Source organism: Hyperoodon ampullatus (assembly GCF_949752795.1).
Source record: "Hyperoodon ampullatus genome assembly, chromosome: 5".
Lineage (NCBI taxonomy): Eukaryota > Metazoa > Chordata > Mammalia > Artiodactyla > Ziphiidae > Hyperoodon > Hyperoodon ampullatus.
The window spans coordinates 63,492,452-63,520,075 of record NC_136918.1 but is presented as its reverse complement, the minus strand read 5'-3'; positions in this window follow the sequence as shown (position 1 = coordinate 63,520,075).

Here is a 27,624-nt window from a genome sequence, read left to right as displayed (position 1 = left end):
GAGTTTAAACAACTATGCTATTATATTCAGGGAGCTAAGGGATTGAAATATTTGGAAGACTACAAGAAAAAAAGTTTTTAAATAGTCACACAAATATTCCAGAACTTAAAAAAAAAAACCCCAAAAAAAACACCAGAAAAGAATGAGAATTGAGATTAGGAATTTAATAGATTGTTTCCACAATAAAATAGGCATGCTAAAACAATAATTAGTGAACTTGAAATTGGTCAGAATGAAACTCCCAGAATGAAGCAAGGAGAGACAAAGTATGTTAAACACAGCAAAGTGTTTAAGAAACAAACAGGACAAGTGAGAAAATCAAATACATATGTAATTGGAGTCTGAGAAAACAATAGAGAGAAAGGAATAGAAGCAATTTTTGAAGATATAATTTCCAAGAAATTTTCAAAACTGACCACAACAAATAAACCAACCACAGAGACATTATGAATGCCAAAGTGAGGGAAAAGAAAACTCCTATGAGTTTGTTTTCATTTTGTTTTGTTTGTTTTATTTTTCAGATTCCACATGTAAGTGAGATTATATGGTATTTGTCTTTCTGATACGGAAAACAAATAAACGAGTGGTTGTCAGAGAGTAGTGGGGTGGGGGATTGGGCAAAATAGGAGAAGCTTGTTAAGAGGTACAAACTTCCAGTTATAAAACAAATAAGCCACAGGGATGTAATATACAACATAAGGAATATGGTCAACAATATTGTAATAGCTTTGTATGATGATAGATGATTGCTAGATTTGATATGGTGATCATTTTGTAATGCATATAAATGTCAAATCACTATATAATACATCTGAAACTAACATAATATTTTACATCAGCTATATTTCTATTAAAAAAAAAACTTCCTAAGTAAAACAGTAGAATTTCTTGAAGAAGTGAGAAAAGTACCTAGAGAAACAAGACAGATTAGTTTCAAAGGAACAATTAACCTGGAACTAACTTTTCATAGAAGCAATGGAACTTAGTAGACAATGAAATGATATATTTGAGGTTCTAAAAGAAAGCAATAGAAAATCTATAATTCTTTATATAAAGAAAATATTACTTTAGAGTGAAGGCGAAATAAAGATAATTTCAGATGAGCAAAATCTGAGAAAATTCTTTACCAGCAAACTCATATAAAGGAAATGCCAAATGATGTTCTTCCATCAGGAGGAAAAATAATTCAAGATAAAAATCTGGAATTGAAGGAAAAATTAATGATCTATGAAAATGGTAAATATATGAATAAATTTAAATGAAGACTGACTATATAAAATAATAAAAATGATGTCTTGTGATGATTAGGAATTGCAGTGAATTAAAATAGACCAAAAAGATACCATACAAGCAGGAAGGGCTTGAAAATAATTAACGTGTAATAAAGTCCATATTTTGTCTAAAACAAGCTTAAAAGTATCAGATAACATTAGATTTTGAAAGTTAAATATGCATATTTTACAAAGATTGTAAAATCAGTTTCCAGAGTAACCACTAGAATATTAATAAAAGAATTTATCACTAATAAGCCAATAGAAGGGAAAATGAAATATACAAAATATTTAATTAATATGAAATCAGACACAACAGGAGAGAAAATGAAACATAGAGCAGGTAGGAGAAATAGAAAACAACTAGTACAATGATAGATTTAATCTCAGTTTACTGATACTTACATTAAATTAACTGGACTAAATTCTCCAATTAAACAAAAAAAAGAAAAAAAATTGTCAAACTGGATTAGAAAAATGTTTGCAGGAAATACATAATAAACAAAAGGATACAGAAAGGTTGAAAGTAATGGATAGAAAAATTTATAAAATGAAAATACTAACCCAAAGAAAACTAGCTATATCTGAAAATGTAAACTTTAAAGGCAGAATGCATTGCAAGATGAGATATACCTCATTATAAGAAAATGTATAATTCAATAAGAATATATAAAATTCTTAATTTTATGCACCTAATAACATAATCTCAAAATATAAAAATCAAAAATTGACAAATTGAAAGGAGGAATAGACATGCGTGATCATAGTGAGAAATTTATCATTCCCAACATAGTAATGGTTAGAGAAACAAACACAAAAATCAGACTATGGAAGATTTGAAAACCTTAATTAAAGATTTGCCCTAATTGACTTATTTTAAGATCTGCACCCAGCAACTACAGACTATATATTCTTTTCAAACACATTTCCAAAAATTGAAATCATTTACAGACTGTACTCTGATCACAATAGCTTTAAGCTGGACATGAATATGTAATTTCATATATTCATATATATATATATATATATAAATCTCAATTTATAGGGAACTGAGATAACTTCTATTTAACCTGTAAACAAGTAAAACTCCCAATGGAAATTTGTGAGACATTCATGTACTTAAATTTATATTTTAGAGAAGAAGAATACCTGAAAATAGTTATCTCTACTCCCATCTCAATAAGCTTTAAAACGAGAAAATTAAAACTGAAGAAATTTGCAGCAATTTCTTCAATATTATATAAGTAAATTTCAGTCAAGGAAAAAATATTTATAAGATTACAGATTAAGGATGAAAAAATAAAAAAGATAATCAACAAATCCAAGAATTGAATCTTTGAAAGCCTATTAAATGCCTATTAAATCTGTCTAATCAGAGAGTGAGAGAGAGAGAGAAAAACAAAGCGAATGCAAAGGAGTATCTAAAATCAGAAATGGAAAACCTTAATATACCAAGAGAATATCATGAACAAATTTAACTGAAATTTTAATATTTAGATGAAATAGACACACTTAGAAAAATACAACTTACCAAATCTGACACAAGATGAAATAACCAAAAAGTTATATAATTAACAAATAATTAGATACATAATATGAAACCTTCCCACAAAGAAAACTCTAGTCCCAGATGACTTTATCAATAAATTCAACTCAATATTTAGGGAAAAATTTAATGCCAGTCTTCACAACTCTTCCCAAGAATGAGAAAAACAGGAGCAAACATTGATAACATATTATGGCAAGGACATTCCCTCTGGTAAAAACTACAGGCCAAGGTTAAATCATGGGCATAGATACAAAAATCTTAAAATATTTTATTTTATTTTATTTTTTTGAATTTTATTTTATTTTTTTATACAGCAGGTTCTTATTAGTCATCTATTTTATACATATTAGTGTATATATGTCAATTCCAACCTCCCAATTCATTCCACCATCACCACCACCACCACCACTCCCACTTTCTGTCCTCGGTGTCCATACATTTGTTCTCTACAACTGTGTCTCAATTTCTCACTTGCAAACCTGTTCATCTGTACCATTTTTCTAGATTCCACATATATGAGTTAATATATGATACTTATTTTCCTCTTTCTGACTTACTTCACTCTGTATGGCAATCTCTAAGTCCATCCACATCTCTACAAATGACCCAATTTTGTTCCTTTTTATGACTTAGTAATACCCATTGTATATTCCAATATACGTACCACATCTTCTTTATCCATTCATCTGTCAATGGGCATTTAGGTTGCTTCTGTGACCTGACTATTGTAAATACTGCTGCAATGAACATTGTGGTGTGTGTGTCTTTTTGAATTATGGTTTTCTCTGGGTATATGCCCAGTAGTGGAATTGCTGGGTCATATGTTAATTCTATTTTTAGTATTTTAAGGAATGTCCATACTGTTCTCCATAGTGGCTGTATAAAAAAGTCTTAAAATATTAACCAAATAAACCCAATAAAACATAAAAGGAGCAATCTAGTTGGGTTTATCCCATAAATGTAAGTTTAGCTTAATATTTGAAAAATGATCAATGGTTTTCAGTACTACATTAAATTATTTGGCTTCCATATGTGTAAAATAATAAACATTCATTCATGAAAAAGAAACCCTTAAGAGGGATTGAAGTATATCCCCTTAGTATATTCAATAGTATAGGGTATGTACACAAAGTCTGCAGCTAACATCATACTTTATGATAAAATGTCTAAAGCTTTGTATTCAAAATAATACAAAGATGCATGTTATCATCACTTCTATTCAACATCTTACTAGCTGTTCTCCCAGTATAATAAAAGCATGAAAAAGAAATAATAAAGTTTGTAAAATAGGAAATGTGTCATTATTTACAGATAGCATAATAATATATACTGAATATAGATATAAATTTCCAAATGAATCATTAGAATTAAGAAGTGAGCTTAATAAGATTATAAGCAAAAGCTCAACATACAAATGTCAAAAATAACTACCATATGATTCAGCAATCCCTCTTCTGAACATATAACCAAAGAAAAATCAGTACCTAGAAGAAATATCTGTGCTCCCACAACAGGACTCACAATAGTGAAGATATGGAAACAGCTAAAGTGTCTGTTGATAGAAGAATGGATAAAAAAATTGTGATGCATGTATGTACAGTGCATTATTATTATATTGTACATTATATTGAATAATATATTGGAATATTATTCAGGAGATTCTGCCATTTGCAACAACATGAATGAACCTGTAGGACATTTTGCTAAGTGAGATAAGCCAGACACAGAAAGAAAATCTGCATGATCTTACTAATATATGGAATCTGAAAAAGTTTAATACATGGAAGCAGAGTAGAACAATGGTTACCAGGGGTGAGGAGAGGTGGGGAAAAATGGGGAGATGTTGGTCAAAGAGTATAAAGTGGTAGTTATGTAGATCAAGTGATCATGCTGTACACCTCACATATATACAATTTTTATTTAAAAATGAGATTTTAAAAAATGTTTGCATTATTCTGTTGGAGACATAGTGAGTATAGAGATTTTACCAAATGTGCCAGGCCAATTATCACTTTAAACTAGAAACTAGTAAAACTATGAAATTGGAATCCATTGTAAATATCACAAAACTGCTATGGAGTTTTCTGACAATGATGGAACTTTTCTTATTGTTAAAACTGAAATTTTATAGATGCAAATATTAATATATCAACTTGCTATTTTAGTTTGAAATAGTGAATTTTAAAATTATGATTTTTATTTGCATTATTAATGTAGATTTCATTGGAAAAATATAGTTAGAAATGTGAAAATTTTGAAATGCGCAAGTCATCACTTGAATAATACAGACTAGCCAATGTGGTGTTATAAATCCTGGAAATCTTTTCTTAGACAAAAACCTCAGTGAAATAAAATTATTAAAAATAACGTAGAATAAGAAAATAATTTGAATAAATAAAAAGATGAATAACAAGTAGACAAATAAAAAGATGAATAAATTAAAAAGATGGATAGCTACATACTAAATGCAAATGACAAAATAAAGTATTTTTAAAACACACCATTTTCAATGCATAAAATATAACAAAAACTTAGGAATTGAATTAGTCAAAACCAGATGTGATGGTTAATTTTGAAAACCCTGACTAATATGCCAGTTAATAACTCTACCCGGACAGCTTTCTGGAGAGATAAATGAATACACTCTTTTTATGGATTGAAAGATTGTAAAGGTGTCAAATTCACCACATATTTTTATATAGACAAACTACAATCTGAGTGAAAACTCCAGTGGGCATTCTAATGAAAATCGACAAGCTGATTCTAAAATGCATAAAGAAATGTAATGGGCCAATATTAGATAAGACATTCTTGATGAACAATAACATTGTTGGAGGACTTTCAACAAGTCTTTTTACAAAGCTACAATAAATAAGAACAGTTGTATTAAAGCAAAGTTAGATACATAAATCACTGAAAAACAAAGGCCATATACTCATGGGCACTTGATTTATGAGGTTACTGAAGAGTAGTAGAAGAAGGATGATCTTTTTGATAAGTCAATTGAATATCAATTTGATAAAAAAATAAAAGAAAACTGATCTCTGTATCACATCATACCCCAAGATCAATCCCAGGAGGATTTTATTATCAAAATGTGACATGCAATAAGTATGGCCAGAAGATGATATGGTAGAATATCTTCACAGTATTGAGATAGCAAATATATATATATATATATATATATTAAATAGTATCTGAAAAAAGTGTTAAGTATAAAGGCAAAGAATGATAAATTTGACTACATTAAATTAAGAACATCTGTTCAGAATATTCTTAGTCTCTATTAACAGATTAAGAATATAAAAAAATATGAGAAGATATTTTCAACATGTAATTGACAATGAACAAGAGAGAGGAAGAGACACTTTACAAAAGGTAATATCAAAATATCCTGTGAAATCACTTAAAGGATGCATAATTCACTAATATTCAGGGAAATACAAGGAAAGTATTTCATAAGCTACCATTTTTAATCCACCAGAATGAGTAAAATTTGAAGAACTATAATATAATGTATTGGAGAAGATATGGAGCACCAGGAGCTATAAAATTCACCGGTGGGAAGGTAAATTGGTACAAACATTTTGAAAACAGTTTAACATTCTTTACTAATGTTACAGATATGCATACCTTATGATCCACCAATTTCGCTCCTGGGTATATTGCAAGAGAAAGACATGCACAGAAAGACTATATAAAAATGCTCATAGCTGCCCTCATACAACAGAATCTATGCAGCAATGAAAATGAATAAACTATGGCTACAAAAAGTACCAGAGGGCCTCCCTGGTGGCGCAGTGGTTGAGAGTCCGCCTGCCGATGCAGGGGATACGGGTTCGTGCCCCGGTCTGGGAGGATCCCATATGCCGCGGAGCGGCTGGGCCCGTGAGCCATGGCTGCTGAGCCTGCGCATCCGGAGCCTGTGCTCCGCAACGGGAGAGGCCACAACAGTGAGAGGCCCGCATACCACAAAAAAAAAAAAAAAAAAAAAAAAAAAAAGTACCAGATATCAGGACAGTGTTTACTTTTGGGGAGGAGGGAAGTGGTAAAGGTGGAGAAGATACGTAAAGGGGTCTCTCTGGTTGACCTGGATGTTGTTATATGGCTGTTCTCTGTGATAATCTGCTGCACAATAAATTTGTGCACTTTTCTGTGTATGTATTATAATTCATAATACAAACATTTTAAAATCCTGATTTTTAATGTAATGAAAATGCTTTTTAAAATACATATTTCAGTTGCAAAGATTAAGATAAGCCTATTAACATAGAAAGTGTGCTGCTCTATTTCACTTAGCTAGGTGTTTTACTTGTTTCTGCATATAGAAACCCATAGTTCAGATCTCATTTATGTCCTTATGTGTTTGTGCCAGTGAGAAAGGACTAAACTACCTACCTGGCAGCACCTTAGCTCTTTCAGGCCAATAGAGGTTATTTGGAAAATTACCTCTTTGAAGTGAATTAAATCAACCAAATAGGTTTGTATAATCTTACATGCCAAATGTGAGTGATAATGTTACCCCAACTGTCAGGACTAGACAATGGAGGCTGACTTGTTTGAAAAATTGAGTTTCATCTGCCAAAAAAGGAAAACAATGCCATTTTAAAAATCCAAACATGGTGATGATCACTGTATTTCAAAGAAACTGTGTATGGGCCTGGAGTGAATCCTCACATCCTTTTTGTGAACTCCTCATCATAGATGACAACTATACCTGCACAATTACATAAATATTATCCTCAGAAAAATGTGTTAGAATCTGTTACTTTGGTCAGGAATTGGATGCTGTATCAAGACATATGAAGCCTGTGTGTGTTTATTGTTCTATTGCCAGTTAAATTAGCAACCTGTGTCTGATGCTATGAGTTTTCTACAAATTCCATTGATATAGCTTTACTATTGAATGAAGTTCAATAGAGGATTAAGTAATGATCTTGTTGGGTAACTGACCACAAAGATCTACAATGAAGCTAATTATGAATTACTCTCCTAATTAAAATAAGCATAAAATCCATACATTTAAAATATAAAAATCAATATTTTAAAATATAAAACATATTTAGTTAAAAATTTTATTTCTTTATTACTTAAAAATAAACCTAGGCTGAAAATTTATTTTCATTTCAAAAATTATTCATCTTTTGACTCATTTTAGAGAGAATTTATTGTTTCTATCACTAAATAAATGTAAGCCAACACTAACATGGTTTATTATTTAATATACTACAAAACAATTTTACCTCAGAAATAATGCAAACTTAGATAATGAAGAAAAATTAAATTTCAGACCAGGATTCCAAATGCCTTGGAACATAATTACTTTAATTATTCAAGAATTCAGTACATGTTAAAAAGACCTCTTAGAAACCACATATACAAAAAATATTTTTCAAGGAATTCTAAGGATTTTCTAGAAGTTTTATCACAACAATTAATCAAGGAGGGGGAGGGTCATCAATCACACATCCAAAATATTAAGGAAAGAAGCTTGAAGCAGTACTGATATTATGGAGAAGTTAAGCCATTGTAATTACCCCCAGATGGTGAACCTAAGCATAAGCAAGATGTATGTAGAAAAAAGTAAAAATAAATGGAAAATTTTCTCCAATGACCACTTAAAGCAGTGATCATAAAAATTTCAGACTACAAAGAAGCAAAGCAATTTGAAAGACCTTTTAAAGAATACAAAAGACAAAACCTTTTGGTCCAGAGACATTTTAAATGAAGCTGATCCCAAACCTCTAAGTATCCATGATAAGATTTTTTTGGAGCAAGAGTTATAGTTGGTGATAAGGGTGGTTCATCAATTTTAAGAAAGATACAAAACAATAGGAAACTGACACTAATGGTACATTTGTCCTTACACTAAAAGCTCTCGATTTGCATACCTGCAATCACATACTAATATGACTTTATATATACATCTTTTTCAAGTTTTGAGTTGAGTTACTCAAAACACAGATACTGTGTTAACAAACAGCACAGAAGTTAATTTTCTTAGTTTTGTTTCGTTTTTTGATTATTTTTATTGTGGTAAAAAACAGTTAACATTTGCCTTCTTAATCATTTTTAAGTGTACAGTACAGTAGTGTTAACTATATGCACATAGTTGTGAAACAGATTTCTAGAACTTTTCATCTTGCAGAATTGAAACTCTGTGCCCATTGAACAACCCTGCTTTCCCACGTCCCCTGGACCCCTAGCAACCACCATTCTACTCTCTGTTTCTAAAAGTCTGACTACTTTACATACCTCATATATGTAGAATCATGCAGTTTTGTCTTCTTGTGACCACCTTATTTCAATTAGCATAATGTCCTAAAGTTTCACTCATGTTGTAACATATGACAGAATTTCCTTCTTTTTTAAGGCTGAGTAATATTTCATTGTATATATATATATAGTACATTCTCTTTATTCATTAATCCACTGATGGACATTTAGTTTGCTTCCACCTCTTGGCTAGTGTAAATAATGCTGCATTTAACATGGGTGTGCAATATTTATTTGTTTGTTGAAAAGAGTTTTCTCTTCCCATTTGTGTTCTTTGAGATAAGTACATCATGTTAGGAGTTTGTTTTTGACCTCAGTAAGAGAAACTTCAGTGGAGAAAAGTATGGGATAGACCAATATAAACAGCAAGTGTGAAATATTCCTTTAGGAAGTTCATGTTGATGTAAGAAAAGAGGATGTGACAGCGATTACAGGATGATTTGGGACTGAATTAACATAGTAAAGAATTTAATTTATTTATAATTTTAGCAGAAGAACAAAGATTATCAGAAAAAAAGAGAGTAAAATTGAGGAAGTAATATTTTATAAAAGATGAAAGAGTAGATAATTTAAGACAAAGTTTAGAATTTAGACTTGGACTGAAAGAACCTTTTCCCTTTGAAACTTGGAGCAAAGTAGTACAGTTGGGTATAGAAATATATGTTTTTAAGTAAAGGATTTCATGTCTAGAGTCTTCCATTTTCTTTGTGACACAGAAGGCTAAATTATCTATGTAAAATAAGAGTCACAGACTGTTGAGGAACATAAGAAAAATAAATTAAATTTTCACTGAGCAGAATTGGAGAGGGAGCAGTTAAGAGACAGTTAAAAAAGAAATTCCAAGCAATCTTTATGACCCCATTGAAGTTAGAGAGCATATATTTGCAATGGTACTGACTAGTGTAATATTCTACAAGAGCTCTCAGTGGTCTAATTGTTGATAGAAGTCTTGGTTCTTCCAAAATTGACTTATACTTTCATTTTTACTCATTTAAAAGTGTACTGAGTGGCTTTCCTGGTGGTGCAGTGGTTGAGAGTCCACCTGCCAATGCAGGGGACACGGGTTCGTGCCCCAGTTTGGGAAGATCCTACATGCCGCGGAGCAGCTGGGCCCGTGAGCCATGGCTGCTGAGCCTGCGCGTCCGGAGCCTGTGCTCTGCAGCGGAAGAGGCTACAACAGTGAAAGGCCCACATACACACACACACACACACAAAAAGTGTACTGAGTATTATTTGCCAGGCACTGGGTTTTGCACAGGACGTGCACAACAACAATAACAACAAAGGAAAATCCATATATATATATCAGTTAAGGTTTAGCCAGAAAAGCAGAATCAGTAGAAAAGATCACAAACAGGATGAAATTCCAAGGTCACGGGCTGAAGCTCTCATCCACAGGGGGAATTTTTCTTTCTTTCAGGGAAACCTCAGAACTAATTTAATGTCCTTCCAACTGATTCAGCTAGGCCCACCTAATTTATACAGGATAATCTCCCTGGTTTAGAGTCAGTTGATTAGGTATTAGCAAAATATCTTCAGAGCAACACCTAGATTACTGTCTGACTAGGTTCTATAACCTAACCAAGTTGACATATCAAAAAAGCCATTATAGCATTCTTAAGAAGTTTATTTCCTAGTTCAGAGTAAGATAGGTAGAGAGATGATAATATTGTACTGTGAAAGATGTGGACACTTCTGAACACAAACCATGGACATCAGGAAAGGAGGGGTCTGTGCTGAGTAGACGCTAGCCAGGAGAGCTTGGTTAGGAGAAGGCTAAAACAAAATTCCAAGGATAGCACCCCTCATTCAGAGGGCAGTAAGTAATTCAACTTATTCAAGTTGAATTGTAAGATGGGAAGAGATGAAGTAGTTAGTAAGAAGCAGCTGAAGTCAGATTATAAAGGACGGTATATACCACAATAAGAGCTTGGATATTATTTTGAAAGTTATATAAAACTTTTGGGGTTGTTACATGAGATAATGTATTTAAATTATCACAGTGCTTATTATATAATATATCCTCAGTAGAATATTTTGTTATATAAATGGCTTTAAGAAACAAATTTGACATAATAAAATTAGCAGCAGCCTGGAGAAAAAAAAAATGAATGTGGACAAGAATGAAGCCATGAAGGTTATTGTAATACTTTCAATTGGAAATGAGTTAGGAATGTAAATACCATCTATAAGAATGTAGAGACACAGCAGGACCTGGTGAATGAGTAAATGTGGGGGCAAAGGAAAGAAAGGAGGTAGTAATTATACCCTGATCTCTGTCTCAGTCCAGTAGATAGATTACTGTACCAGTCATCAAGAGTTACTTTAGAGACATCCAAGTAGAAATGTCAGGCAGTTGAATTTTTTAGTGTGAAACTCAGAAAAGAGGTCAAATATGAAGGCATAGACCAGTACTTCTCAAACCCTAGCATGAATAAAAGCACCAGAAGCTCTTGTTAAAATGGAGCTTTCAGAGCCACATTCCCTAAATTGGTGATTCTTGATGCTCATGTCCCAGAATTGAAGTGGTTTATAGACCAACTTAGAGTCATGTTTATGAAGATTTTACAGAAAGTATCAACATATTGAAATATAGCATTACTGAAACCATGGGAATAGATGAATTCAGCTAGGCAAAGTAGGAAATGATGAGAGTTAAGAGTAAAATCCTGAAAAAGAAGGTAAACCTTAAACAGACAGCTAAGAAAATTGAACCCTCAAAAGTAACTGGGAATGGTGGGTAAGAGAAAGGTTTGAGGAATACCAGGAGTAGGAAGGAGAGACTTTCAAAAATAAAAGATCAAAACCAGTGCCAAATGAAGCAGAACAGTCAAAAATGATATTCATGAATATAGCGTCATTGTCTTTACCAACAAATTCCTTGGAAAGCCAATTTTCAATTAAGGCAATGTAACAGAGATAGTGTTTGAGGAGATTTATTTATTCATTTATTCAACGATTATTTATTGACCTACTCTGAGTTAGACTCTGTTCTGAGCACTGAATATAAGAGGGAACAAGATGAAAAACAATTTATGTCCTAAAATGGGAAATATTTTTAAAAAGTAATAAATGTATAGAGGCTTAGACAGTGAGAAATACTATGGAAAATAATGAAGCAGGGGAAATGAAATGCCAAAATAAGAAAGGTTACTATTTTATGTAGTGTAGTTAGGGAAACATCTCTAGTGAGGTGGTATCTGAGCAATGTGCCAAAGGAAGTGCAGAAACATGTCTCCAAACAAGTGTAGAAACAAACAGATATCTGATGTTACCGGAAAAGGAAACGGCAAATGCAAAGGTCCTGTGTTGTGTGCATGTATGGAATGATTCAGCATCAGCAAGGAGACCACTGTGGGTGAGGGGGAGAAAGTAGGAGAAAAGGATAGAAAAATAGTAGAGTTCCAGAAAGTGTAAGGCTTTGCAGTCCTTTGCAAGTTATTTAATCTTTATTCTGAGTGACATGAGTTGCCATTGGGGAGTTTTGAAAACAGGGACAAAAATATGACTTAGGTCTTAATAGGATTACTTTGGCTCTTGGTTGAGAATTTCATATAAATGAGTTAGAACAAATAAAAGAGAGCACAGTTAGAGGTTATTGTAATAATTCAAGTTAGAAATGGAGTTTGAGCCAAGGTTAGCCATAGTGAGAAGTGATTGGAATTGTTTTACATAGTACTGAAAATAGCATAGAATGTATTCACTGGTGATTGGATGAAGGTTATGAAAGAAACACTTCAAGGGTAATTCCAAGTATGTAGGTCTAAACAACTGAAAGGAATGAATGATTATTTACTTAAATAATGGGGAAGAAGACTGTGGTAAGTACAGCTTGGTCAGAGGTTATCCAGGGTAAGGTTGGAGGTGAATCAGGTGTTCAGTATTAAACATGCTATGTTTGAGGTGTTTGTTTGAACATTCAAGAAGTGATGTTGAAAACAAAATTGTATATACGAGTCTAGAGTTCAGGGAAGAGAGTGGGTTGGAGACATAAATTTGGGAGCTATCATCATATAGATACCATGAGTCTAGAGCAAATCATCTAGAAAATTAGTTGAAAGGTGAAAGAAAAGATATCCAAGGACTGACACTTGAGCCACTCCAATATTTAGAAGTCAAGGAGTTGAAACAGGAGATAGAAAAGGAGACTGAGAATATACGGCCAGAAAAGTAGGAAAAAGACCTTGATCTACTGGGCCATTTCTGTTAGCATACAAATGTTTAATATTTCCTCCATTAAAAGCCCACACTGATTCCACATTTTTTCCCAGCTGTCACCACATTTTTTTCCATCAAGCAACACTTCTTGAAAGAGTAGTCTTTTCTCATTACCTCCAATTTCTCTTTTATAATTCTCTCTTGAAAACACTCCAGTTGGGTGCTTGTTCCAACAATACACTACAAATGCTCTTTTCGAGGTCACCAGTGACATCCTCATTGCTAAAAGCAATGGTCAATTCTCAGTTCTCATTTAACTTGGCCCATCAACAACATTTGATACAATTATATGCTTTCTCCTTTTTGAAATGTTGTCTTTACTCAGCACCCTATCCACCCCACCCTGCACAACTCCTGACCAAACCTTGGTTTCCAGGATATCACTCTGTCCTCAATTTCCTCCTACCTCTCTAACTACTCCTTTTCAGTTTTATTTGGTGATTTCTCTTCATTTCCTATGCATATATTTATCAGGACTTACGCCTTGGAATCTTTTTTTAATATCTTCACTTACCTCCTACTTAATCACCCAGTTTCATATATCTCTCTGCTAATGGTTCCAAAATTTGTAACTCCATTCTAGACATTTTCTTTGAACTATAGACTTCTATATAGAAATGCCTAATCAATATCTCCACTTAAATGTCTAATATGCATCTTATCTTAGAATATTCAAAACTGATCTCATAGCATTTGTCCCAAAGAGATCCACACACAGTCTTCCACATTTCAGTAAATGACAACTCCATTCCTCTGGTACTCAATCAAAATCATACTTGACTCCTTTTTCTTACATCCTATATTTGATACATCAACAACTCTGCCTTTAAAATATCTTGAAATTATGCTATTCTTCTGCTCAATATTCTCCAATGGCTTCTCTACCCATTCTAAATAGAAAATAAAATCCTTAAATAATCTACCTAACCCACAAGATCTGGCTTCTGATTATCTCTCTGACGTTTTTTACTTGCTCTCATTTACTTGACCTCAGCTCCATTGACCTTGACATTCCTCAAACATATCAGGTATGCTCTTGAAATTAGGAGCTTTACACTTGCTACTCCCTCTTCTGGAAAGGTCTTCCCTCAGATATCCACATGATGTAATTCCTAACTTTTTTCAGATCTTTACTCAAATTTAATTTTTTTCAGTGAGACCTACACTGGCCACCCTATCTAAAATTGCCTGAATTATTTTTTCTCTTTAGTTAACTAATACACCATATATTTTACTTAATAATCTTCATTTATTATTTTTTTACTCCAAACTGGAAAGTAAGTTCCACATCTCCTGGGTCTAGAACAAGGCCTGGTGTGTAACTGTCAATAAATATTTGCTGAGAAATGAATAATGAACCTAATCTCTCTCTCTCTTGCATTATCACCACTTCCTTCTTCTCTAGATCATTCCTATCAGCATACAAACATGATTGTAATATCACTCATCTTAAAGTAATCTCCCTTAAATCTCTAACTTCCCCTAGTTACCATCCACTTTCTCTGCTCCACTGATACAAAACTTAATGTAAAAGATATCTCTTTACACACAAAAATAAACTCAAAATGGCTTAAAGACTTAAATATAAAGCATGGCACATAAAACTCCTAGAAGAGAACATAGGCAAAACATTCTCTGACATAAATCGTACCAATGTTTTCTTAGATCAGTCTCCCAAGGTGACAGAAATAAAAGCAAAAATAAACAAATGGGACCTAATCAAACTTATAAGCTTTTGTATAGCAAAGGAAACCATAAACAAAATGAAAAGACAACTTAAAGAATGGGAGAAAATATTTGCAAATGATGCGACTGACAAGGGATTAGTCCCCAAAATTTACAAACAGCTCATGTAGCTCAATATTTAAAAAAACAAACAACCTAATCAAAAAACGAGCAGAAGACCTAAATAGACATTTCTCCAAAGAACACATACAGATAGTCAACAGGCACATGAAAAGATGCTCAACACTGCTAATTATTAGAGAAATGCAAATCAAACCTACAGTGAGGTACCACATCACACCAGTCAGAGTGGCCATCATTAAAAAGTCTACAAATAACAATCCTGGAGAGGGTTTGTAGAAAAGGGAGTCCTCTTACTCTGTTGGTGGGAATGTAAATTGGTGGAACCACTGTGGAAAACAGTATGGAGGTTCCTTAAAAAACTAAAAATAGAGCTACCACATGATCCAGCAGTCCCACTCCTGGGCATATATCTGAAGAAAATTATAATTTGAAAAGATACATGCATCCCAGTGTTCACAGTAGCACTACTAACAATAGCCATGATATGGAAGCAACCTAAATGTCCATTGACAGATGAATGGATAAAGAAGATGTGGTATATATACACAATGGAATATTACTCAGCCATCAAAAATAATGAAATAATGCCATTTGCAGCAATATGGATGAACCTACAGATTATCATACTACGTGAATAAGTCAGGAAGAGAAAGACAAATACCATATGATACCACTTATATGTGGATTCTAAAATATGACACAAATGAACTTATTTACAAAACAGATTCACAGATTTTGAAAACAAACTTATGGTTACCAAGGTGGAAATGTGGTGGTGGGGGATAAATTAAGAGTTTGGGATTAGCAGATACAAACTACTCTATATATAATAGATAAACAACAAGGTCCTACTGTATAACACATTGGACAATATTCAATATCCTGTAATAAACCACAATGGAAAGAATATGAAAAAGAATGTATATATATATTATAACTGAAACACTTTATTGTACACCAGAATCTAACACAACATTGCAAATAAACTATACTTCAATTTAAAAAATTGTATAGCAATGCTCAGATCATAGTTCTCATAGATTAAATTTTTCAAAGTAAGAAAAGAAAGATATCTCTTTATAGTTACTATTTCTTCTTCCTAACATCTCATCTATGCCAAATCTAGCTCAAATAAGGCTTCCAATTATACTTGTCCCTTGCCTCTGATGACTTTTTGGTTGCCAAAATAACATTCACATCTTTGTCCTCTGTATTTAAACCTCCTAGCAGCATTCAACATAGTTGAATAACTCTTTCCTACTTCTCAAAACACTCTCTTGTATTGGCCTTTTGGATAACACATTTATACTTTCTAGCTCAGATTTTGCTCCTCTGTACTAGTCTGTCCTCTATATGTCTGATTGGCAGAAGTTATGTGTCTGAACTTCATCTCCAAAGAAGGGTGGGAAGTAGGCTTTCAGACTTATCTTTTAATCAGAGGGAACACATAATTGGCAAATATAAAAAGATATATAGAAATATGTTCAAAGGTTGCAGAGGCTAAAACATGACAAAAGTTCACTACATCTCTCCAGATAGATTTCATTACAGAAGACTCTCTGCCTTACCTTAAAAATATATCTTGTATCCATCTCTGTTGTTAGCTCTACAGCATCAACATAGTTCAAGTTACCACTGTTTATTCTGTGGAACACTGAAATAGGTACCCGTTCTTCTGTGGCCACATTTCCCCCATTCAATAAAATTTCCACACCATTTTAAAATGGTCTTTTAAAAAATTATTGGTATCCAACCACTTAGAAGTTGGAAAACTTAGAAGACTCAGTGATTTCCCATCATACTTTCACTAAGTACAAATCCTTACCATGGCCTACAAGATTCTATATGATCCAGTCCTTTAACTTCATATTCATTTCAAGGACATCCCATAATTGTAATTGTCAAGGATCTTCCTATCCTTGAATCTTTTCCCTTATTCTTCTTTCTGTCTGCAGTATTCTGCTCCTGACAATATGCTTATGCTTATGAGAACATAAGGTTTGTTCCTTTTTACCATTCAATTCTCATCTCAAATGTACTTCCTCAGATAAACCTTTCCTGACTGATTAAAATAATTAGCCCCTCATTCTATCAGCCATTTTATTCTATCACTCTGTTTCATTATTTTTTCTTTATGGCACTTACATTGTTAGCTTCTGATTTTTCCATTCTCCCCTCTCTAGGATGAAAGCTACACACATCTCTGCTGTTCACTAGAGCCTAAACATGGCACATAGTAGACACTCAATACATTAGGTAATGTTCCATTTCAGCTCTAAGATAATGTTTAATTGAGGAATAGAACAAGAACTCATTTTTTGGAATATGGGTATAGGTGGCAGCCTTCAAGATGACCCCCAGTGATTCCCATCTTCTGATATTTGTGTTCTGTGTATTTCTCTACCTTTGAGTGTAGCTGATTTATTGACTTGTTTCTAATGAATAGAATAAGGCAACAGTGGTGGTTTGTCATTTCTGAGATTATGTTACAAAACGACTGTGCTTCTGTTTGGGGGCCCTCTATTGCCCTCTCACTCACTTTGAGGGAATCCAGCTGCCATGTTGTGAGGAGCCCATATGACAAAGAACTGATGTTTTCAGCCAAGAGCCACCGAGGACCTGAGGCGGCCAACAGCCCCATGAATGAGTTTGGAAGGAATCTTTCCCCAGTCAGGCTTTGAAATGAGTGCAACCCTGGAGTGCAATTTTTGAGAGATGCTAAGCCAGAACCACTGAGCTAAACAGTACACAAATTCCTGACCCTAAAGAACTGTGAGATAATAAATATGCTTTATTTTAAACAATGAAGTTTGGGGAAATCTGTTACACAGCTATAGTTAACAAATACAATGGGAAGCATCTTCAGTATTGTGGATTTGGGTTGTGGGAGGTTTTATGTACTCAGAGACCAGAATAAAGGGAGGAAATTAAAAACTCACAATTCAGAGAGGGTCACGGATAGAAAATGGCTGAGGGCATACTGTGTCTATTTTAATTACTTCTGAATTTTGCCTTTTTTCCACCATTTTTTAGATGCCAAGACATTAAAAAAAATACTTCTCAGGTTCTCTTTCCCCAACCATTTACTTAGCTATAAGTGTGATAGAGGGACAAGGAGACTGGAAATGGGGCATAAATCTAAAGAGATAAGAAACATTTATCAGGTTAGCCAATAGATAGTAATGCCTCATCTGGGAGCTTGCTATAAATGCAGACTCTCAGGCTGGAACCCAGACGTACAGAACTTTTTTTGTTTTTGTTTTTTTCATCTTAACACATCCTGGGATGGTCCTTATGTCCAGTATAGTTTAAGTGATGCCCTACATTACTAGTAAAGTTGGAACCATTCATCCACAAAATTGATACTTTAACACAACCGAAGAAGAAAGCATATCTGTATAATGTAGTTTGCTTAAATTAGGGATGGGGTTACAAGATACAATTCTGACTCACAAAGAGGTATTATCACGGGATCTGGAATAATTATAGTTGTTGAATTAGAATCAGAATAGATAAGACTTTTCAACTGGACTTCAAATGTTCATGCAAACGTCATTGTTTATACAGGAAAGTAAACAGTTCAATTGTCTGTTGCCAAGATTATTGTTTGAAAGTTAACTTTCTGGAAAGTATTGATATGTGTATTTTTCAGGAGCATTAAATTAAGAAAGTGAAAATTACATGACTTGTCAGTTCATTATGCTAGGAAGATTTAAAGAGTGAATTAGATTTTATAAATCTTATTGAATCTACTTAATATATATTCAGCCTATCTTTAAGATACTTCAATTGCATGAAGAGAAAAAAATCATTTTAATTTTATGTCTTCAAGATGCAATTTTTTTTTCTTGGGCTGATTCAGCAGAGTAGAAATAATTTTGACATTTGTAGTTTCTAGATGTAGTTTAATATAAGAATAAAAGTCCTCGTGGAAAAGTTGTTCTGTTTGCGGACTTAAAAGTTCATGCTGAACAATTTGAAAGTATGAGGACTACTTTTACAACTCAGAAAAAAGCAAACATTTGGAACTGAACTGAAAGACGAATCACCAGAATGGGAAACTTCTACTCACATGATTAATATAGACTTGCCTGTGATATTAGTCTTAAGCAGAGAAATAATATCACATCATATAATCCGAGAAACTTCCATGTCTACAGTCAAGGCCAGTAAAGACTGGGTGATTCGTAGAGTGACAGTGGTGGCGGTAGGTCTGATAGAATTTTGAAATTAGCTCTCTTTTAGTGACTCTTAAAGGGACAACTCTTATAAAGAATATAATTTTTTAATTTTTATTAAAAATAAAAGTTTAGTCTGTAGTGGCAGTTATACAGGTATCTTGATTTTTTAATTGTATAACCTTTAATTGTGAAATGTATAAGTTGGTTTCCTGTATTATTTCACATATTAACTAACATTCATAGTGGAGTAGATCTATTTAATTGAGGATTACATAATAATTGATGCTATAAATAAATATTTTGACTCAATTGCTCTGTATGACTAGTGACTAGAAAGTTTATGCTTAAGGGTATAAATTTAAGACAGTAGTTTACTAGTGTGAAAATCTTAAGATAAGCATGGTAGGGCAAATGAGAATATTGGTGTGGTTAATGTGAATTAGTTACTGCAAGTTAAGTAATGTTTAGAAAATATTTTAAGATTAAAACAATTTAAAAATGTTACATAAGAAGAAATAAGCAATTTTAATATATTCCCATCATGTACTTAAAAATATTTAGAATTTTGTTTGATGATGGTGATTACAATTTTATATATTTTCAGTATTATGGTGTATCTAGAAGTTAGCAATGTTATAATCTATCATGAAATGCAGTAAGTGCATTGAGTGGTTATAGGATTAAAAGTGTAACTTAATATAATATGCATATTATTTTTCACAGTTGATACTTTGCTTGTAATAATATTTGTTCTTAAAGCATTTTTGGCATGTTTCTGGTTATAATTTTTGTTGTTGCTGTGGTTGAATTTTGTGTACATCTGTGTTAAATTCACCATTTGGGGATATAGTGTTGCTTAGAAAGATTAATTCAGCACTTTGAGCCATTAAGAGATACTGTAATATTATTAAGACAAAATATTTTAAGAGATGAGAGATCTATATAAAGTAAAATTGTATCTACAGTTAGCATAAAGTAAGTATTGTGCTTCCAGGGATTGCTGCATAATCTTTAGTTGAAAAGAAATTTCCCTGTGGTTTAGCATTATTAAATTGTATGGGTTTTGGAGATTTTGCATTTTCTTTGGAATCATGTATCATTGGCTGTGTCACAAGTGAAGTTTGATGATACTATGCACCAAGAGGCATGGTGTATTCCTTGGACGCACTATTCTACATTGTGGGACACATCGAGGATCAGAACATACCCTCAGAGATTCCTAGTGTTAAAAAAAATAATTATAAGGAAGCAGAATTGCATTTAAAGACATAGGATTCTTCTGTATCACCTTCCTTGAGTACGTGAAAGGTTGCCTCCTGTTTGAATGACACTAATTTTGAAGGTGAGTAAATCTTTTCTGAAGATTTACTTGTAATAATTTCCTATAACTCTGCATTCACTGAATCCAGAATGTTTAATGGAAAACATTTTGTTCTAGGATTTTATGGCTTTGGACTGAAGCACTAATTATTGGATATATTTAGTACAAAAGCACTAAGGAATACAACTCAGTAAAAGCGAGTCATTCACAGATAATACATCAAAACTCTATGGTTATCAGAATTTGCTGCCTACCTACAATTTTGCCTCAGAGTAGTGAAGACCTCTATGAGGATTCTGCAGTGCTCCATTTCTTTCCTGTTGAAATGTCACAAATAACAATTCATTATGTAATTATACCTTTGTTCATATTTATTTTAAATTAAGCAACTGTTATTTTTCAAAAATCCCGGGGTCAATCAACAATAGAGTGAGTTTCAGTTTTCAGAGGTCCATTATATAACATTCATCTTTAATTTCATCCCCACAAACACACACTCAGTTTAGAGTTACCCTGGGTTTCTGAGTTTACTGGAAGATTAATCTACTAGAGCCAACTTTAGTCATGTTTTGATAGAATGTTTTCAGGAAATTACCATGCTTATAGATCATTTTACTGGGTGTAGGGATACCTATGTTAGGTGATCATTTCTCTTTTGCATGCGGTCTGAAAATTGTGCTTACCTGGATGGCATATTCCAATCTACCACATCAATTCTTGATGCAAAATCTCATACATTAGACTTTATCCCTTGAATTCAGGATATCTTGCTGGTGTCCTCCTCTCTGGTGACAGCAACTACACAGTGTCTCTTTGCATTAGAATACATGTGTATAATAGGTTTTGTTGACATTTTTTGACAGAAAATTTCTGTTTGTATCTGTCTTACAAACTTTTTCATTCACTCATTTTCTTTCTTCATACTCTGTTTCCATAAAGTGATTTTCTGTTACAGTTGAAATCATTTTTGTAATTATTACTATTTTGAATCATAATTATTTTATCCTGCACCTACAAAATATGTAACTCATGATTAGTCAAACAATCAGAAATTACTATCAACATTACATTTTATCTATTATCAGGTCAGTAATTAGCTACCAGTGTGACCTCAAGCTAGACATTTCACTCTGCTTTTTGTTTTCTAGCCCCTATTATCAACTTCTTTCTGTTTTTCCATACAACTTTCTAAGGATATATCTTTTTTTCCAAAACTCTTATATCAAATATGTGAAATATTTTCCTAGGAGAGGGTTTATAAATGGAAATATCTGGATCATTTTTACTTGTTATTATATTTTACTTACTATTGAGTATCTATAACATACTAAGAATCCATTAAATGCTTCCCTTGTCTATGTTTTAGCAATCAAGTAAGGATGTGTATCACAATATTTTGTTTTTCCTTCATTTTTATATTATTATATATTCTATTATATTAAGAATTTCAGTTATTGGATATATTTGTATTAGTTCCACTCTTAAAAGATAATTCAGAGGAACACCCACACAGAAATACAAACAGAAACAAGACTTCTGAAATCTAAATTTAAAATGTAGTTCAGCTTAATAGTCATTTTTACTGGTAAATAGTATCTGAAGATTAATTGTTTCTTACATTTTGATTGTATAACTATAATTCTGATTGAAAAAGGGAAGCTCTTAAAATAGTCTGTGAATATGTTGCCCCATCTGCAAAAGTTGTGGGACATAACTTACATAATCAGTGATTCTCATTTATTAGCATCAGTAACTACCAAAGCATTTTGCATAAAACTTCTTTGCAGAGCAAAACAATAGTACTGTGTTATATACTTTCCCAAATGTTATTATGTTCAACTTCACTTAAATTTATCACAATATATAGCTTTTTGAAGGATAACTTGATTTTAATTTTATGTCAAATAAAGGCATCTCTCTTGTTGTGCAAAGTCTGAATTTTTTATCTTTTCAATTGTGAGTTATATTATAACTCCATATAAATGTGCTATGAACTGCATATTAACAAGGTAAGGAAGTTCAATATTACATATGTAAGTTGTTTTTTAATGTCAACTTGCTAAAAAATTGATTGCTAAAGATAAACTTTCTTTTTAATATATATTATTAGAATATTCATATTCTTTTTAATATATATATCATATATATATATATATCTATATATATATATATACACACATGTCAATAAAAATAAACTGAAATATCCTAGGGATAAAAGGAGTTGTTACATGTTATTATCCAGTTTCCAGAAAGTACTATGACTAAATCATCTCTGAGAGATTAGTATCTTTTCTACTTATATAAACCTCTAAAGAGAGAAGTTCTATATGTTTAACAATTCTTACTGTGAAAATGTTAATTATTTCTAACCTAAAAGGCCCATGTTTCAGTTTCACATGATGATGATGATGATTTTGGTTCTGGCTCCATTAGAGGTAAAAAACAAACTTTCTCCATCTTGTGCTGATAATGTTTCATATTATTAATAATGAAATAATTATTAAGTTACACTCCAGCTTTTTCATTTGTATTGTAAATGCTTTTATTATCTCATTACCTTCTTTAACTTCTCTATGAGAAATTGTTATCCTTTTCAGATCGACCTCTATTTTACAGATACTATAGATATTATATAAATTAACATATATCTGTAATTTTATGTTTCTTTATGTCTTATAACCTCATTAGAAATCAGCTAGATATATTTTTACCATGTTTGGACAGTATATTTGGGATGGACTATTTTCAAAACTGGCTGTTAGCACTCTCCAATTTTGTTTTTTGGAGCTCAAGTACATCCTTAAAAGAGAGAGCAGTCATCCAACAGCATTGAAAAATTAATTTAAATTCTCATCAAATGTAGTGAATATGTTTGGAATGGTATGAATTAAATTATATGCTATGCGAACTAGATAAAATTCATTTGAAGGGTGAAGTCTAGAAACACCTAAAAAGGCAGTCATTTACCTGAACAGCTAAACATGAGGCATTTGTAAGAAGAGTATACGTATGGCTGATTCACTTTGTTATATAGCAGAAGCTAACGCACCATTGTAAAGCAATTATACTCCAATAAAGATGTTGAAAAAAATTTTTTATACCTATGGAGAGAGACAGTGTGTATTAAAATGTCATGACCATTATCTTAGGAATGAAGTGGTGTTATTGATTGGGAAACTGTGAGGGAGCCTGCTGGGAAGGTGGAAATATTCTAAAATGTAGCTTGTGGTTAATAAGGACATATGAATAAATATACAGAAATTTACTTAAATGTTCACTTATAGTTTGTGCATCTTGTTAAAAGTCATACCTCAGTTTAAAAGAAAAAGAAATCACGAACAGAGAAAAGAAATAAGGGGTTTAAGTCTGAGCCTCCAAAATCAAAGTCACAAAGGCAGATACTCAAAATTGCAGGTGCTGATTTTCAACTGCTCTGTTTACAATAGGAGAAACTCTCAGTAGCATATTGTAGAGTGAATAACCCTAAAGATTTGTTGATGTAGTAATAGTTAATGATTTTTCAAAGCAATAACAGCCCAGCTAGTACATGCATATGTGTGTGTGTGTGCATGTGTGTGTCTGCATAGGTGTAGATTTGTGTATGCCTATTTTTATTGTAAACTTTATTATGTTTATTGCAAACAAAATGTGCAGAAAAGTATAAAGTTAAATTAAAACCAACATAATTCAGTTTAAAATCATATTCAACAGAGCAATACTTCAATGTATTTCATCTTAATATATTTGCTTGAAAGCATCAATATATGCTCCAGATTTCCTCATAGCTTCCACTGAGGAAATATGTAGTATATTGGATTATGAAATATTTTATCTTTATAGGTATTATCATTAACAAAGTCTTACAATATACAGCCTGTTACTTTCTTAGTGACAAGACTTTTTGTTCACATTATTAAAATCAAAAAGTAAAATAGGATTATACTTTATGGGTGAAATTTAGGGAACAGAGTACCTTATTAATATTTCTTTCAGCTTTATTAAGGTATATTTGACCAAATTGTCATATATTTAAAGTGTACAGCATGATGATTGGACATACATATAGACTGTGAAAGGATTCCCACCATCAAGTTAATTAACATATCATCACCTCACATATTTAGCTTTTTTTCCTTTTTGATGAGAATATTTAATTTCTGCTCTTTAGCAAATTTAGATTATACAATGCTGTTATTATCAGTTAGAATCACCACGTTATAGGTTAACTCCTCAGACCCTATTTGTTTTATTACTGAATGTTTGTAAACTTTTAGCAACCCCTTGCTATTTCCCCTACTCTCTGGCCCCAGAACCATCATTCTACTCTCTGTTTCTATGAGTTTTACTTTTTTTGTTGCTGTAGTTGTCGTTGTTTTACATTGCCCATATAAGTGATACAATGCAGTGTTTGTTTGGCTTATTTTACTTAGCATAATGTTCTCCAGGTTCATCCATGTTGCAGCAAATGACAGGAATTGTTTCCTTCTTTAAGACTGAATAATATTACATTGAATATATATATATATATTCAATGTAATATATATATATATATATATATAATTTTTATTTATCCATTCACCTGATGGACACTTAGGTTGTTTTCATATCATGACTATTGTGAAGAATGTTGAAATGAACGTGGAAGTATAGATATCTCATCATGATAATGATTTACTTTCCTTTGAATATATACCCAGAAGTGGGATTGCCAGGTCATATGTTAATTCCATTTTTAACTTCTTGAGGATCCTCCACATTGTTTCCCATTGTGGCTGTACCAGTTTACATTCCCACCAACAATGTATGTGTTCCCTTTGCTTTACATACTTGCTAGCTTTTGTTATTTCTTGTCTATTTGATGATAACCATTTTCACAGGTCTGAGGTGATATCTCACTGTGGTTTTGAATTGCATTTCCCTGATAATTAGTAATATTGAACAACTTTTCATGCACCTGTTGGCTATTTTCATGCCTTCTTCTTTGAAAAAAAATGTCTTTTCAGTTCTTTTGTCTATTTTTTAGTTGGGTTATTTGCTATGGAATTGTATGAGTTCCTTGTATATTTTGGATATTAACCCCTACTGCAAATTTTTTTGCAGATATTTTCTCCTGTTCCAGAGGTTGCCTTTTCATTATGCTGATGGTTTTCTTTGCTGTGCAGAGCTTTTTAGTTTTATGTAGCTCCATTGGTTTATTTATGTTTTTGTTGCCTTTGTTTTTAGTGTCAAATCCAAAATATATCATTGCCAAAACCAATGTCAAGGAGCTTTTTCCCTACAGGTTTTCTAGGAGTTGTATGCTTTCAGGTCTTACATTTAAGTCTTTAATCCATTTTGAGCCGATTTTTGTGTATAGTGTAAGATAAGCGTCCAATTTCATTGTTTTGCATGTAGATATCCAGTTTTCCCAGCACCATTTACTGAAGAGACTATTTTTTCCCCATTGTATATTCTTGGCTCCTCTGTCAGCCATTAATTGACCATATATGTATGGGTTTATTTCTGGGATCTCTATTCTGTTGCACTGATCTATGTGTTTGTTTTTATACTAATTCCATACTGTTTTAATGACTGTAGTTTTCTAATATTGTTGAAATCAGAAAGTATGATGCCTCCAGCCTTATTCTTCCTTTCAAGAGTTATTTGCCTATTCAGGATCTTTTGAAGTTTAATATAAATTTTAGGATTTTTTTTTTCTGTGAAAAATGCCATTGGAATTTTAATAAGGATTGCATTGAATCTTTAGATCACTTTGGGTAGTATGGACATTTTAATAATATTAAGTCTTCCAATCCACCATCACAAAATATCATTCCATTTAGTTGTGTCTTTTATTTATATCATCATATTTGGTAGTTTTAAGTGTACAGCTCTTTCACCTCCTCAGTTGAATTTATTCCTAAGTATTTTATTATTTTTGATGCTATAGTATATTGGTTAAATTCCTAGAAATACACAACCTACCAAGATTGAATCATGAATAGAAATTCTGAACAGACCTGTAACTAGTAAAGAGATTGAATCTGTAATCAAAAATCTCCTAACAAAATAATCTTTTATATACTGAGATAATTTGACCCTTCCAACTGCTAATTTTAGGCATTTATTTGGAATCTTGACAAAACATAATTAGCAACTCACAGTAGTTTATACAAACAAACAAAATTGTGTTTACTATAGGAATTGACTTTAACTAAATAACTAAAACTTTACTAAGAATGTCACAAAATCAAGGGAAGTGGTCTGTGGACCTCAGGATCTGAAGCGTGTGTTTCTGTGGAGATGGCTGGAGGAAACTCTGAGAGTATTCTCTTTTCATCTCTACTTTTTATCTTATTTTTATTTTGTTTTCTCCAGATAAACTTCCTTTGCATATCACCCTGCATCTTGGAGTTCAAGTAGCTCCATTAGAGAAATAAACTTAAAAACCCAATGAGATGTAGCCACATACCTCTTGGAATGGGAAACACAAACAAAAGACAGAAAAAAAATTCCCTGAGAATTTGAATTGCTGAGCAAGTGGGACTCTCATACATTGCTGAGGAGAATGGAAAATGACAGAGGCAATATGGAAAATAATATGGTTCTTGCATATAAAATAACATATATACTTACCTTACAACCCAAGAACCTCATCCCTAGGTACTTAACCAAGATTAATGAGAAAAGAGTATGTCCACACAATGACTTATACAATAATGCTTACAGTAGCTTTTTTCATAATAACCAAAAACTGGAACTGATATAGATATCCATCCACAGGTGAATTGATGAAAAAATTGAGATAAATCCACACAATGGAAAACTTCTCAGCAATAAACAGGAACTAACCACTGGTATATGCAGTATGGTAGGCTGAATAATGCCTTCCCTCTTTCCCAAAGATGGCCAAGTTCTAATCTTAATACCTCTGAATATTCCCTTATTTGGCAAAAGAGACTCTGAAGATGTGACTAAATTAAGAATATTGAGATGGGGAGATTACCCTGGACTATCTGG